This window comes from Arachis duranensis, chromosome 6, assembly GCF_000817695.3.
Source record: "Arachis duranensis cultivar V14167 chromosome 6, aradu.V14167.gnm2.J7QH, whole genome shotgun sequence".
Classification (NCBI taxonomy): domain Eukaryota; kingdom Viridiplantae; phylum Streptophyta; class Magnoliopsida; order Fabales; family Fabaceae; genus Arachis; species Arachis duranensis.
In genome coordinates this window covers 78,571,823-78,586,079 of record NC_029777.3, presented here as the reverse complement: position 1 = coordinate 78,586,079, position 14,257 = coordinate 78,571,823, and positions in this window count along the sequence as shown.

The following is a 14,257-nucleotide window of genomic DNA, read 5'->3' as shown; positions in this document are numbered from 1 at the left end:
TCCGAGTCATGGAATTTTACAAGATTCTTCTCCAAGACCCACCAAGACTATTTTTATGATGTGGTGAGGAAGAAGAAGGGGACTCCCGAGGTCTCCTTCAAGCTGAAGGATGATGAGTACCTGGAGATCCTATACCAGATTCTGAGACAGGGTTGGAAAGTTCTGTAAGACCCAAAACTTTTGAAAAGCCTTATTCTAAATTGATTTTAATTTATTTATTCATTAAAGACTTTAATTTTAGAAATTATTTAATTAAAGCGAATTAAATCAAGTTTTTATAATTAAATTAGAATCTTTCTATAATTTTATAATTGTTGGATAATTTTCTATATTTGAACTATAAAATTTAGTAATTGCAAAACAATAAGAATTTTGTATAAATTGATTTAAAGAATTAACATTTTGAAATTTAATATTTTAATTTTTATGAATGAAAAAAATTAATTACATTATCTCTAATTATTGAATTAGAGTATTTATTTAAAAATAATTTATAAATTGATAATTAAATAGTATTTTCACAAATATTATTAGTGGATTAAAAATTGGTTTTCGGTTTTCAATTACTCCTAATTTTAGTGATATGATTGAACTACCTCTAATCCTAATTCCCAAATTGGAACCTAGTTCCAAATCTCTAATTCTAAATCTAATTTCCCTTTCCCATCTGCCATTACCCCTATTTCCTTTCTGAAACACCAACACACACACACACATGCACAGAGATGGAGAAGAGAAAAAGAGAGGGCGCCAGCGGAGAAGAAGAGAGGAGGGAGCTGCGCCACCACTATCCAGCTCGTCGCGCTGCCACGGTGCCGTCGTGGTCGCCGAGAAGAGAACTGAGGGAGTAGAGGAACGCAGCCAGTAGCCAGGGGTAGTCGCCATCGCCGCCTTGGAGCCATCACCGTCGCCGAGCCGCACGTCATCACCGCTGCGAATCGCAAGCAGAGGAGAGGGATAGAGATGCGTTTGCGAGGGAGCTGCCGCCGTGGAGAAACTTATCGCTGCGACCGTTGCAGCACCGCAATCCTCGCGCCAGTCACCACCACTATCTTTAATGAAACCCGTCGCCGCCATCCGTGCCTCCGTTGCCACCATTGAAGCGAACGAGAGAGAAGGAGACGTAGAAGGAGGAGCCATTGAAGCGAGCTTGCAGCCGTCACGTCCTGCCTAGCCACCGTCATCAAAGCCTTATTGCCGTTGATTAAGGATGTTATCGTGGAGCTCAAGGATAACGTGCAAAAGTTGAGTGGAGTTGTCCTTCCATTGCTAAAATCATGCTTCGATTTCTGCCCTGTACTGCCTGGATGCATTCACCACTTTGCCCGCCTCTTTTCCAGTGGGGTTTGCTATTTTTCATGGTGAGACTGAATTTGTTTTGCTTCCTTCACCATGATAATTTGTTTTAGTTTTACCTATAAGCCATTTCTTGTTACTTTTAATTTATGTCAGAATAAACAGTTGTTGTTCGATGTTGATGTTGCTGTAGTTGCAGTTCCAAACCCCATTTGGTTCTAGTTTTGGTTCTGTTTCGAGCTGCGTTGCCATCTGGGTAGTCACCAACCACAGCTGCCGTTGCTGGAGCTCACCAGAACTGTTGCTATGCCATTCCTTCTTTTATCTTAACTTCAGTAAGTTGTTCTCGCCTCGAAACCCCTTTAGTTGCTATTCCGTTATCTTACACTGAGGTTTTGTCACGATAATTGCTATAAGTTTTAGTTTTGATTATTATATGCTGTGATTAGAGTTGCTGGAGTTAAAGCTGCAGTTGATTTTGGGGTTGAGGGAAAGGGTTTCTGGTGACAAATTTAATTTATGGATTCGACTTTCCGAGGTAAGGGCGTTTTCATTAAACTCATTTTTATTCTTAAGAGTTGTTATAAATTGATATTTAAGCAAATAAATATTTTTAGTGATTATGGAGTCTTACGAATTGAACTGAATTGCCTTGAATGAATGTGATTTCTTACTTGATTGTGGCTATTTTTGAATATTGAGTTGGTATTGAGATAGTGAATGGAAGATTAATTTGAAAATCTGATTTGAATGTTTATCAAGTATAATTTGAGAATTAGAAAATGATTTGATGTTAGAGTTAATTTGGGTTTGGAAAACGGCTTGAGATTTGTGAATGACTCAAATTTGAAACCGTTGGAAAGGGTTTGAGTAAATGTTGGTTGGCTTTGTTGGAAATGATTGAGATCTGGAAAGGATTATAATATTGGAAATAAGCTTGATTTGTTGAAAAATGAGTTTAAATTGAAAATGATCTGAGATATTGAAATTGGTCCGATTTTTGAAATAGAATTGAAAGGAATTTGAGAAAAGGTTTTGAACGATTACCTATTGGGTTTTTAAAAGATTCATAAAGCAATGATAATCACTGAGCTTGAAAATAGATTTCTTATCAGATATCTTCTTATGACAACTTTGAAACTTCGTGGTGAGACCGCGTGGTTAGGTTCTCACCTCCTACAGCTTTACCTATTCAGGAACCAGATGAAGAGGCATAAAGAAGAGTTATACTGAGTTTGGTTTATATGCTGTTGTGTTAATTAGATTATTTTCTTCCCTCGTCTTTGTTATTACAAGTTTGTAAGAGGGATAGGAGTTGTATGTTCTATATGTATATTATATTATGAGATATTATGTAAGGAGTCTTGTATATAAATCTATGCCTGCTTGCATTTTTCTTAAGATAAAGTATTTATTTCCGGTTTTCAAAGAAATCAGCGATACAGTGTCGAGTCACAGGCTCCTATTTTAATATTTAGTATGTAAAGTAGTCATGATACCTCTTGCTATCAGAGTAGCGCAGCCAGAAACGTGACTTCTGATAGTGTGGGAGTTCTACGGTAATGCCTGGGTGTCGAGCAAGCATGATAGACGCGTGAACCCGGAGCCGAAGAATGCACCATGGTCAGAGGACACATCATAGATTTCAGCGTTGAGAGTGTGAGGGTGGTGTTACAATTTTCAGAGCCACGAGAGGACCCTCGATCATACATTTCAGGGTCAACACTGACCAAAGGTTGGATGAAATCCTTGTTGACATCTGCGTACCTGGAGCTCAGTGGAGGAAGGATGCTCAAGGTCGGCCTTACCAGCTGGGTAGGCTCGACCTTAGACCAGTAGCTAGAAGATGTTTAGAGTTCATCCAACATTCTATCATCCCTACAATTAACCGCTCTAAGGTTATAGTCAAGTGAGCAATGATGATTCATAGTATTATACTCACTAATGAGGTGGAGGTGCATGAGGTGATCCCTCAGGAGTTCTACAGAGTAGCTGACAAGCCCTCCACCTCTGCGAGGATGGAATTCCCTCATCTTATTTACCGCTTATATGCAGAGGGACCGCAACAGGAGCCAGTTCTACCGCCTCCACAGGATCTGCCGGAGATGTCTTAGGGAATATACTTCCCTCCCCTTAACTATTGAGATCAGTTGACTACATCTTTAGGGGAGCTGACATCATCAGTTGATCAACTAAGGCTAGAGCATCAGGACCAGTCTGCTCTCCTCCATCAGATGATGGAAGATTAAAGGAGAATGATGGAAGAGCAAAGGAGGCAGGGGCATGACATTAAGGAGCTTAAACGCTCCGGAGGATTCTTCGGAGGGAGCAGTAGCCACCATCACTGAGGTGGTCTAGTTTCACTCTTCCTATCTCTAGTTTATCTCTGTTTTTCTACTGTTTCATTGTATTACCTACTTTCTATTCTAGTTTGCATGATTACTGTTATGATTTCTTTACTTTCTAGTTTAGTAGTTTATTTCTAAAAAATTTTTCAAGATGTCTTATGTATTATGCATCAAGCTTAAAAAGAAAATCTATTGAAAAAGAAGTAGTAAAATACATAAGATCTTGAGTTATATTATGAGTTATTTAGTTGCTTTGATGTGGTGGCCTCACCTCTATTTCTGAATGTATGAATTAACTGTGCATATTTGATGTTGGAGTTGAGTATATTGGTTCTTGAGGAACAGGAACTTAGAGAAATATTATTGATTCTCGGAAATAAGAAAACATTGATTCTTGAAGCAAAAGAAACAGCAGAAAAAATTGAAATAAAAAGAAAAATCAAAAGAAAAAGGTCCAAGGCTTTGAGCATCAATGGTTAGGAAGGTCAAAACTGATCTAAAAGCTAAAAAAATAGTTCTCAATAACCATATGCTTGTGGTGTGAAAGTGTCAAGTAAACCCATGAAACTGAACACTTAAAGTCGTGACCCAATGCTGTTACAGAGTATGTCTAAGGCTCTAAGCACCACTGTCTGGGAGAAAAAGAAAAGACAAATTCGAACCCAAAAGGTTCCCCCAATTAAGCTTGAAAATAACACACATAGAGTCACGGCTAGGCTCAAAGGTGCAAAGTACCAAGGAAAAGAAAAATTGTGTTCAAGAATCAACAAAAGCCTAAAAAAGAGACAATAATACCATCTGAGTTCAAGTCCTGAAGAATGCCAATATTTTTTAGCTTCAAAGAATAGTGAGATGCCAAACCTATTCAGAATTGGAGTGTCATAAGCCCCATTCAGTAACTATACCTGAGCTTTATTGACAAGTCAAAGTCTTAAGCATTATGTCTTCTTGGGTCCTAAATTGTTTCTAATTGCTTGAGGATAAGCAACAGTTTAAGTTTGGTGTTGTGACGCGTGAGCATCTTATACCCTTTTTCTAGTTATTTTTATATTGTTTTTAGTTAGATTTTATTTACTTTTACTTGATTTTAGTGGAAAATTCACCTTTGGATGCTACTTTGAGTTTTTCTTGTGGTTTTATGATTTTAGGTGAAATTCGGAGTAGTTTGGAGAAGCCTGGAGCAAGAAAAGAAAATGCTAGCAGCACCCTCCTTGGGAGCTAAACGCCCACCTGGCGTTTGGCGTCAGCAGGGTGGTGCGCGAAATTAGAACTCGCACAACTTTACTAGCAAGTGCACCATGTCATCCAAGTAATACCTCAGGCGAGTGAGGGTCGATCCCACGAGGATTATTGGACCGAGCAAGCAATAGTTATTCTGTTGGACTTAGTCAGGCAAACTGTAAAATATTTTTGTTGGTGTAAAACACATAATTAGTAAAAAGCAAGTAGACAAAGCAGATAAATAGGTTTAGAGTAAAACAATGATGAGAAAATAGTTAAGGTCTCGTAGATGTTTATATTTCCGAATTAAAACGTCTTATCAACTATTTTAATAATGAGTGATTCATTCTATGACAAACCATAAGTGATTAAAACCTAGTCTCTTAGCGATTTAATCTTCTCTAATCCTCAACAAAAGCCACTCTCGTGGTCATTCAATTCAGATTAGAGGGTGAAGCTCAGAAAACTGGTTTAATGCCACAAAAACCTCAATTACCCAGAGCTAACCGGAGTTTGTGTCACATATCCTAATTAGTCCAGGTAATTCACAGTTTAGGAGGAGTGTTTTTAAGATGTAGTTCAAGCAAAATAGCTCTCTCGAGAATCACAAGAGCTCATGTAGAATAAGGGTCATACTCTCGTTCCACCCAGATTCATAAGATTATTAAGAACGAAAACAGCACCTTAGAATTGAATCAAACATATATTAAAATAGAAGAATAATAATCTTAATCTATAGAAATAAATAGAGCTCCTAACCTTAACCAGGAGGTTTAGTTGCTCATGACTTTACAGAGAAAACAGATTTTGAAAAGTGCAGAAGGAAGAAGATCTCCTAAACCTAATGGATCTTCTCCTATAATTACTAACCTAATAATAAATGCTAAACCTAATAGATATTATTTTAAAATAAAAATTACAAAGATAAAATAAGATAAACTAATAAGTACTGAAATCCACTTGGAGGCCCAATTGATGAGTGGCTCAGACAGCAAGCTGACGTTCAACGACAGGATTAGGAGTTGAACGCCCAGAGAGGAGTGTGCGCTTCTGACTTCATGCCCCCTTGCTGGCGTTGAACGCCAGGTTGGGCGTTCAGCGCCCAAGAGAGAGCTAACAGTTTTTTCATTTCTTGCTCCAGACTTCTCTAAACTGCTCCGAATTTCATCTAAAACCATAAAAACACAAGAAAAACTCAAAGTAGCATCCAAAGATGAATTTTGCACTAAAATCAAGTAAAAGTAAATAAAACCTAACTAAAAACAATATAAAATCAACTAGAAAAAGTGTATAAGATGCTCACGCATCACAGGGGGGTACAAGCCAACAACGTTATTCTCCTCCTTTGGCGTTCAACGCCCATTCCTGAAGTTGAACGCCAACAGCAGCCCGTTTCACACCTCTTTGGGCCTCCAAGTGGATTTAGCACTTCTTAGTTTTATTTTATTTTCCTTTTGTAATTTCTATTTACATATAATATCTTTTAGGTCTAGCATTTATTATTAGGTTAGTATTTGAAAGATAATATTAACCCTAGTAAAGCGGGTTCGAACATTATCTTCTTCCGTTGCACTTTTTAGAACCCTGTTTTCTCTGTAAATTATGAGCAATTAAACCTCTTGGTTAAGGTTAGGAGCTCTGCTTATTTCTATGGATTAAGATTATTACTTTTCTATTTTAATTTATATTTGATTCAATTCTAAGGTGTTGTTTTCGTTCTTAATCTTATGAACTGGGTGGAATGAGTGTATGACTCTTTTCTACATGAATTCTTGTGATTCTCGAGAGAGTTATCTCGCTTGAACTACAGCTTGAAAATACTCCTCCTAAATTGCTAATTACATGAATTAATTAGATTTTTGTGGCGTTAAACTAGTTTTGTGAACTTCATCCTCTGATCTGAGTTGAGTGACCACGAGAGTGGCGTTTGATGAGGCTTAGAGGAGACTAAATCTCTAAGAGATTTGGGTTTAATCACTTATGGTTTGTCATAGAATGAATATTTCATTGTTAAAATAGTTGGTAAGACGTTTTAATTCGAAAAAGTAAACATCTCCAAGGCTTTAACTGTTTTCTCATCATTGTTTTACACTAAACCCTTTCATTGCTTTCTTTATGCGTTTACAACAACACAACTCCTTTTACTGTTCGCCTGAATAAGTCCAACAGGACGACTATTACTTGCTCAGTCTGACAATCCTCGTGGGATCGACCCTCACTCACCTAAGGTATTACTTAGATGACACGATGCACTTGCCGGTTAAGTTGTGCGAGTTCTAATTTTGCACAACAACAACAAATCCAATCTTGCATGACAAGATAAAACATTTTAATTTGACATTCAATTTATAGTGACAAGGTTAAACAGCAAGCTCTACAAGTGGTTCATATCCTTGGAAATGACCAAATTGTCGACATACTTATCAAGCCATTGTGTGTAACTGCGTTTGAGAGATTGAGATGCAAACTGAGAGTTGTTCCTAGACCGAATCTTAGCTTATGGGGAGATATTAAGTGTAGAGATGAGAATGATGTAAAGTGTGGGAGTTAGCTTTAAGTGACTAATGACTATTGTGGTTAGTTATTGTTTGTAAAAAGTTAGTTATGAAGTCTGTTATAACTATCTCCTTTGACTTGTTTATACATATATAGAGCAGAGTTGTATAACTTGTGACTCAAGTTAGAGTAAATTCTCCTGATTTTAATATTAATAATTAAATCTATTCTTCTCTCAATCCATTCTACTTCACTACAATTCTGTGTTTCACAATTCATGGTTATTGCTGTTACTGGTTCGGTAGCAACTCAACATATTATCCGCTCTTCATAATTGTAACTATTCCAGTCTTAGCATCACTATCACTACCTGATTATTCACCAACTAAATCAATTCATTCACAAATATCTGTTGGGTTTTTGAGCTCCCTTTCTATGTGGAGAAAAAGCCCAAATGCTAGTATCCAAATCCATGAATAGTTGAAGTGGCTGAGGTGAGTTAGGATTGTATGAGAGAGGTCATTTTGCAAGGAGAACACCAAACACTAGAGAGAAGAGAAGAGAGAAAGTTATTTTCACACATATACAAAGCTGTCTCTGTAAATTGGTCACTGCAGATTCGTTAACCATTGGATTGAGCTCAAATTTGGACAGTATGTTTTACACATTTGGTTCTTTGATTTCACCGTTCGGATCTTCAATTCAACATCTATAGCTGGAGATATTGGCCATGCACAGTAGCTCTATTTTTGTGGTATTTTCATCTTCTTGTTCTTGTTTTGTAGGCTTTGAAGCTTGGGTTGTTTGGCTTGTTGTATGCACGTTTTGTGCAGTAATTTGTGACTCTCTTGTACCCTATTTTTCATCATAGTGAAGCTATATCCTGGTCTTGGTGACTTGTAGTTTTTACTTCTCTCATTGAGGATGTTTTTCACGTTAAAAATTCTGGTGTGTTAGCTTGTTTCTAATTTCTGGTTTATGTGATTTTTTCACTGCTATTGGGATATTATTATGTTGGTGTTAATATTTGTTGTGAGTGGATATTATTGCTTCTCTGATTATTGCAAGTAGGGAATTGTGTTTTATTCCTCTCAACATCCTCCTTGATTTCCATTTCCTTCTTTCATTATTGTTTAGCTATCATTGTCCACGAAACGAAGAACAATAAGCCCAAGGACATATCTCTTTCTCTCTCTCTTCTTTTCTTTATTTATAATTTTTTGATAAGTTATATCTCTCTTTTATTTAGTCTCACACTTAGTGGTTTATTCAAATTTGAGGAATGAAATAAAAGGTTTTCTTTCAAGAGAGAGAGAGGGAGAGAAGAAATATTGGTCATGAAAAAGAAATATAGAATCACTTTAATTACTTTTGGATTATTGTTCTTAGTTTGTGATCATATTCAATGTAATTCGTTATGGAATAATACACTTCAGATTATGATTTTTTAAAATACATGAATCGGATGCGAATTAATTGACATAATAGTTACACTAATAAGTTTATTAGGAGTAGCATAAAAGCTAAAAAGCCAAGATTGGGGGATGGGGAAGAATACGACTATACGAGGAATGAGAGAGTGGAGGGACACATGAGAGTTGATGAGTGACAAGTGATTCGCAACTTTGGGCTTGTGGGTATGCTTCCATTAACGAAGCATACTCCGCGTGGACCCCACTCTTACGACCTTTTGGTCTTTTACACTGCTCACTCATGGAATCCCTCTCACTTTTTAGTTTTTAGTGTCGCCTCATTTTAGTTAGAACCATGTCCAGCTTCTTACGATTGTCCTTTTTCAAACAATAAATTGTGTTTATTTCGGTACCTATACTTTTAGTAAGGACAGTATTTACTTAAAAGTCTTTATAATTTTACTCAATGTTCAATTGATTTTTATAACATAAAAATTTTTTAGCGAAGTAATTTTATTCCAATTGATCTAGAAATATATATAAAATCAAATTCTTATATTGTTGTTAATACAAAAATTCAACAGTATAAATGGCTCGACTATGACGGTTTGATTTAAAAATAAATCGACAATATGTATGTCAAAATGTCATAACACGTAAGTTGTTAGGTCGAAGTACTAAGACATGGGTTATTCCATAAAAACATTGGTATAAGGGTTCGACTTATTCTGGAAGGAGTCGAGTTGATGAATTCTAAAAGTCGAAATGAGATAAAAGCATTACCTAGAAGCACTTTGAAGGTTGTGGTAGACTTAGAGAAAGGGGGTTGAATCTATGCCTTCTTTTTTGTAGCTGTTATAACCCTTTTAAACAAAACTTTCAATTCTGATTCTATTTGTACTCAGCAGCGGAAATTTATGAGACAATTTATTTTTGTCTCATGAATATCAGAAAAACAGAACACAGCAGGGAAGACAAAAGCTAACACCAGCATATATCCTGGTTCGGTTGCCTTGTGCTATGCAACCTACGTCCAGTCTCCTCCACAACAATGGAGGAATTTCCACTATAGTTAAAAGTATTACATACACCAATTTCACACTCAAGTTATAACCTAACTTGACATTGGCTATGCTAACACCTAACTATTCACTCTTAGTGCTAACCCAACTAAGAAAGGGATACCAAACAGGTACAAGATACAAGACACTTAACCAACCTAAAGAAATCAGAAAATAACTCTAGGCTTTTCTCTCAAGTGTATCACTCAACCTTTTTCCATTCATGGCTTTTACTTGAGCTTTCTCACAATGCCTTTTCTCACAAGAAATTATAGAAAGATAAATATAGAAAAGTACATTACAATCAGTAAAACACGAAGGAGATTGAATTCATCAACAACCTTTGTGCTATGCAAGAACCAGATTAGCAAGCCTCTGATTCAATTCTTCATATTGGCGGAATGCACCTTTGGTTTGGTTACACTGTCCAGTTAGTTAAACTTTCTCAAAGAACACTTCTCAGAACAAAACCTCAATGCTCTAGTTTTCTCTCCTTGCTTTCTGAATGAACAACAAGCTTCTTTTATCTCCTTGCCAGTTCCTTGGTCCTTCTTCCAAGGTCAACACCTTGAGCTTTGAGCTTCACCAACCCACAGATTCACTTTTTCTCCTTAATCCCCAGATTAGAAATTTTGCCTCTGACTTCTTCATCTTGACCGAAAGCCATAAAACAGCAACCATAGAAATCTTCCAATGGTCAACTTAATCTTAGCCCTTGAAAACCAACTTGGTCCCCAAGTCATGGTTAAGACCGTGGATACACAGCAGAGAAGAGCAGAAACTATCTTTCCTTTGTATCCCATTTCGGATAGAGCAGAGAGTTGGAAAGAAGAGAAGAAGATTTGATGCATGCAAGAGGAAATGGGTTACCTTTAACCTAAGCTTGATTTGGTTTGAACTGGGTGATTTGAAATCTGTCTTTCAAGCTTAATCTTTCTCTTTCTTACTTCTTTGGTGATAAGCTTATGGAAGAAGCTTTCTATTTCTCTTTCTTACTTTTCTGAAATTCTGATTTGACTTAGACACAAGAGAGGGAAATGTTGCTTTGGTTGGAGCAATATGGAGGGAATAGCTTTTCTAAAGTCAGATCAGGTTTGGATCGGGTAGTGATATGTTTGGCCCGTTTTGATTTCTTTGGCTTCTTTCTTTGCTTTTCCTTGGGCTCTTAATTTTGCTTTCAGCCCAACATCCTTGCTGATTGCTTTTTCATTTCATTTTAGGCTATTGAATTTTGGCCTGCAATAATAAACAATTAGTAATAAGTAATTATAAATAATCAACACTAATTATTTATTTTTCCCAAAAATAATGTTTGTCATCACTTAATTAATTTAGTTAATTTCTTAACTCAACACACTTTATGAAATGTGGAGCTTGAAGACTAAGGTAAGAGAAGATGTAAGACGATAAAGTTAAGAATCAAGATTCTTTATTGTTAACACAGTGTCGTGGCCTGAGAAATAAGAAGAAGTTATGTAAGTCCCAAGAGTTTTGAAAATTGTATTATAAATTAATTTTAAATTTAATTATTTATTTATAGGTTTAATTTTAGAAATTTCTTTATTAAAGATAATTAAAGTAAGTTTTGATTAATTGAGTTTGAAATGAATTAAGATTCTTATTCAATTTTATAATTATTGAATTACTTTCTATATTTAAATTATAAAGCTTAATAATTGTAAAATAATAAGAATTTTATATGATTTGATTTAAATAATTGAGATTTCAGAATTTAATACTTTCAATTTTTATAGATAAAAAAATTAATTATATTATCTCTAATTTTAAATTAAAATATTTGATTGAAAGTCAATTAACAAATTGATAATTAAATAATATTTTAAAATAAAATAAAATAAAATAATTTTAAAGGATTAAACTAGATTTTTAATTAATACTCTATACCCCTAAGTTTATTAAAATTACCTAAACTATCCTAATCCTAACCCTCTACCCCACCGCCTTCCCTTCCCCAAGCTTAGACCTAAGTGTTTTTCAGAAAACAAAGAAAGAAAACGTTGAGGGAGAGAGAGAGATAAACAGAGACAGAAAAAAAGTGAGATCACGAAGAGAGATGGCTCGCGAGTGAAGGGAGGTTGCCGCTGCTCACCTTTCCTTTCGCCGCCGTTCAACGCGAAGCCAGCCGCAGTCGCTGCATCTCCCAGCCATGTCTGCCGCTGCCATGTCGTCGAGGGGAAAACCGTCAGGTCGCACAGAGCGAGAGAGAGAGAAGGCACAGGAGCAGAGGAGAGAAAGGAGAGACCCACGCCAGCCACCGCCGCTTTTGTAACTTGAAACCCCGCTGCCGCCGCCGGAGTGTGCACTACCGGTAAGGGATTTAAGCTTGGCTTCTATTCTTTTGGATTCCGGGAACCTTTATCGTCACTACATGTTTATTTCAGCTCTTTGCCGCCGCTGCTTGTTGCTCTGAACTGCTGCACCATCATTGCCGCCGTTCGGGTCACTGGAAACGTGGCAGTGATCACCGAAACCACCATCGGGGTTACCGTTATTTCAGTTTAGCCGTTCGTCCTTGTTTGGGTAAGCAATGTGTTCTGAAACCTATAAATTAGTATTTCTGTTCTAAGTTATTTAAGGATCTAAGGTCTTGGTGTCATAGAATTGAGTTACAGGTCTTGATTACTGAATTTTATGGCTGTTGCATACAGCATCAAGGTGCTGCGTCGTCACCGGAGTTTAGTTGCTGTTCTGTTATAGTCGTTCCTTGTTCCAAACTCTTTTAGTTGTTGTTCTGTTATAGACTATTAAGTTTGCGTGACATTAATGTTTTAGGATTGAGCTAAGGCTATGTTTAGAGGCTGTGGCTACTGTGGGGACGGTCGGTATTGATGCTACTGCTGTGGAATAAGAATAGAAATGTAGTTTGTCGCGTAGTTAGATCGCAAATGAGGTAGGATTTTTCTTAAAATCTAATTTACATTACAGAGTTGTGATAAATAGATATTGATGCAAAAAGATATACTTCTGTGATTATATTTGTTTTGTGGATGTGATAGTTTGTTAAACTGAATAATTGATTGCTTGGTTGCATGAATGGTGTATGGTTGTTGATAAGAAATCGGTTTGAAATGTTATTTACTTGATTATTATGAAAAGTGGATTTTCTCAGTTTTGGAATTTACTTGGTAATATAAATGAATCGATTTTGGGAACAATTTGAGATATGAAAATAATTTGATTCTGGGTGTGGTTTAACTTTGAGTTGGTCTAATTTTATAGATGATTTATTATTTAAGCTGGTTTGATTTTAAAAAGAGTTTTATTGTGGGAATTGGTTTGATTTGAAAACAATTTGATATTACTGGTTCAACTCTGGAAAATGTTTGAGATTTAGAAATGGTTGAGAAAAGGTTTGAGGAATATTTGGATGGGACCTGAAAAGGGTGGCGGTATCCGAGTTTTAGAGGAGATGCTGCCGAAATTTTATAAAAATTGGAAGTTTTATTTGAAGTAATTAATTAAAAAGATTTGTTTCTAAACATTATATATTTTAAGATTGACTTAGTTATCAAAGAAAGAATTATGTTTTGAATTGAGATTGTTAGTGAACAGAATGGAAAAAAGAATGATGAGAATTTTCTTTGAAATATGGTTTTTAAATGAATTTGGAAATGAGATTTGGGTTGATAAATGATGATGATGATGAGAATGATGAGAATGTTGAGATATGGATTGAGAATGTTGAAATATGATCTTTGAATTATTCATTTGGCTTATGAATTTGAAATATCTGAGATACGAGGTTCCCTGGATTAAGTGTCGTGGCATGCCACCACGTGTACCAGGTTGAAAACTCGATACTCTGTTGACCCTACGATGTAAGTGTGACTGGGCACTATATAAATTTCCGGGAATGTTACCCCTATTGAGCAATATTTGATTATTTGAGAAAAAGCTATGCATAGACTCTTGGGGATGCACGTCGGGGTACAGTCTAAGGACAATTCAGACTTGTCGGGTTGGCTGGATAACCGACAGATGAGCCTCATCAGCCATAGGACAGGCATGCATCATATGCATCTGTATGCTTTGCTTGGGTTTGAACTTGTTTTGATTTGCCTGATTGCTAAACTGTTCTTAACTGCTACTTGAACTATTTGCTGTAACTGCTACCTACTTGTGCTTTCCTTGTCTGTCTTGCCCGTGATTGTTCTGGCGTGCTACATTTGAGAATGAATTTTTGGTGCTGAATTAATGATTGTGTTGTTTGATTGCGTGGTTAGCTTCTGATTGAGATTTTCTTATAAGAAAGGAAAGGTTTCGGATTTCTGAAAGATTAAACATTGTTTCTTTGAAAAGGTTTTGAACGATTACCTACTGGTTTTTAAAAGATTCATAAGGCAATGATAATCACTGAGCTTGAAAACAGTTTTCTTATTAAATATCTTCTTATGACAACTTT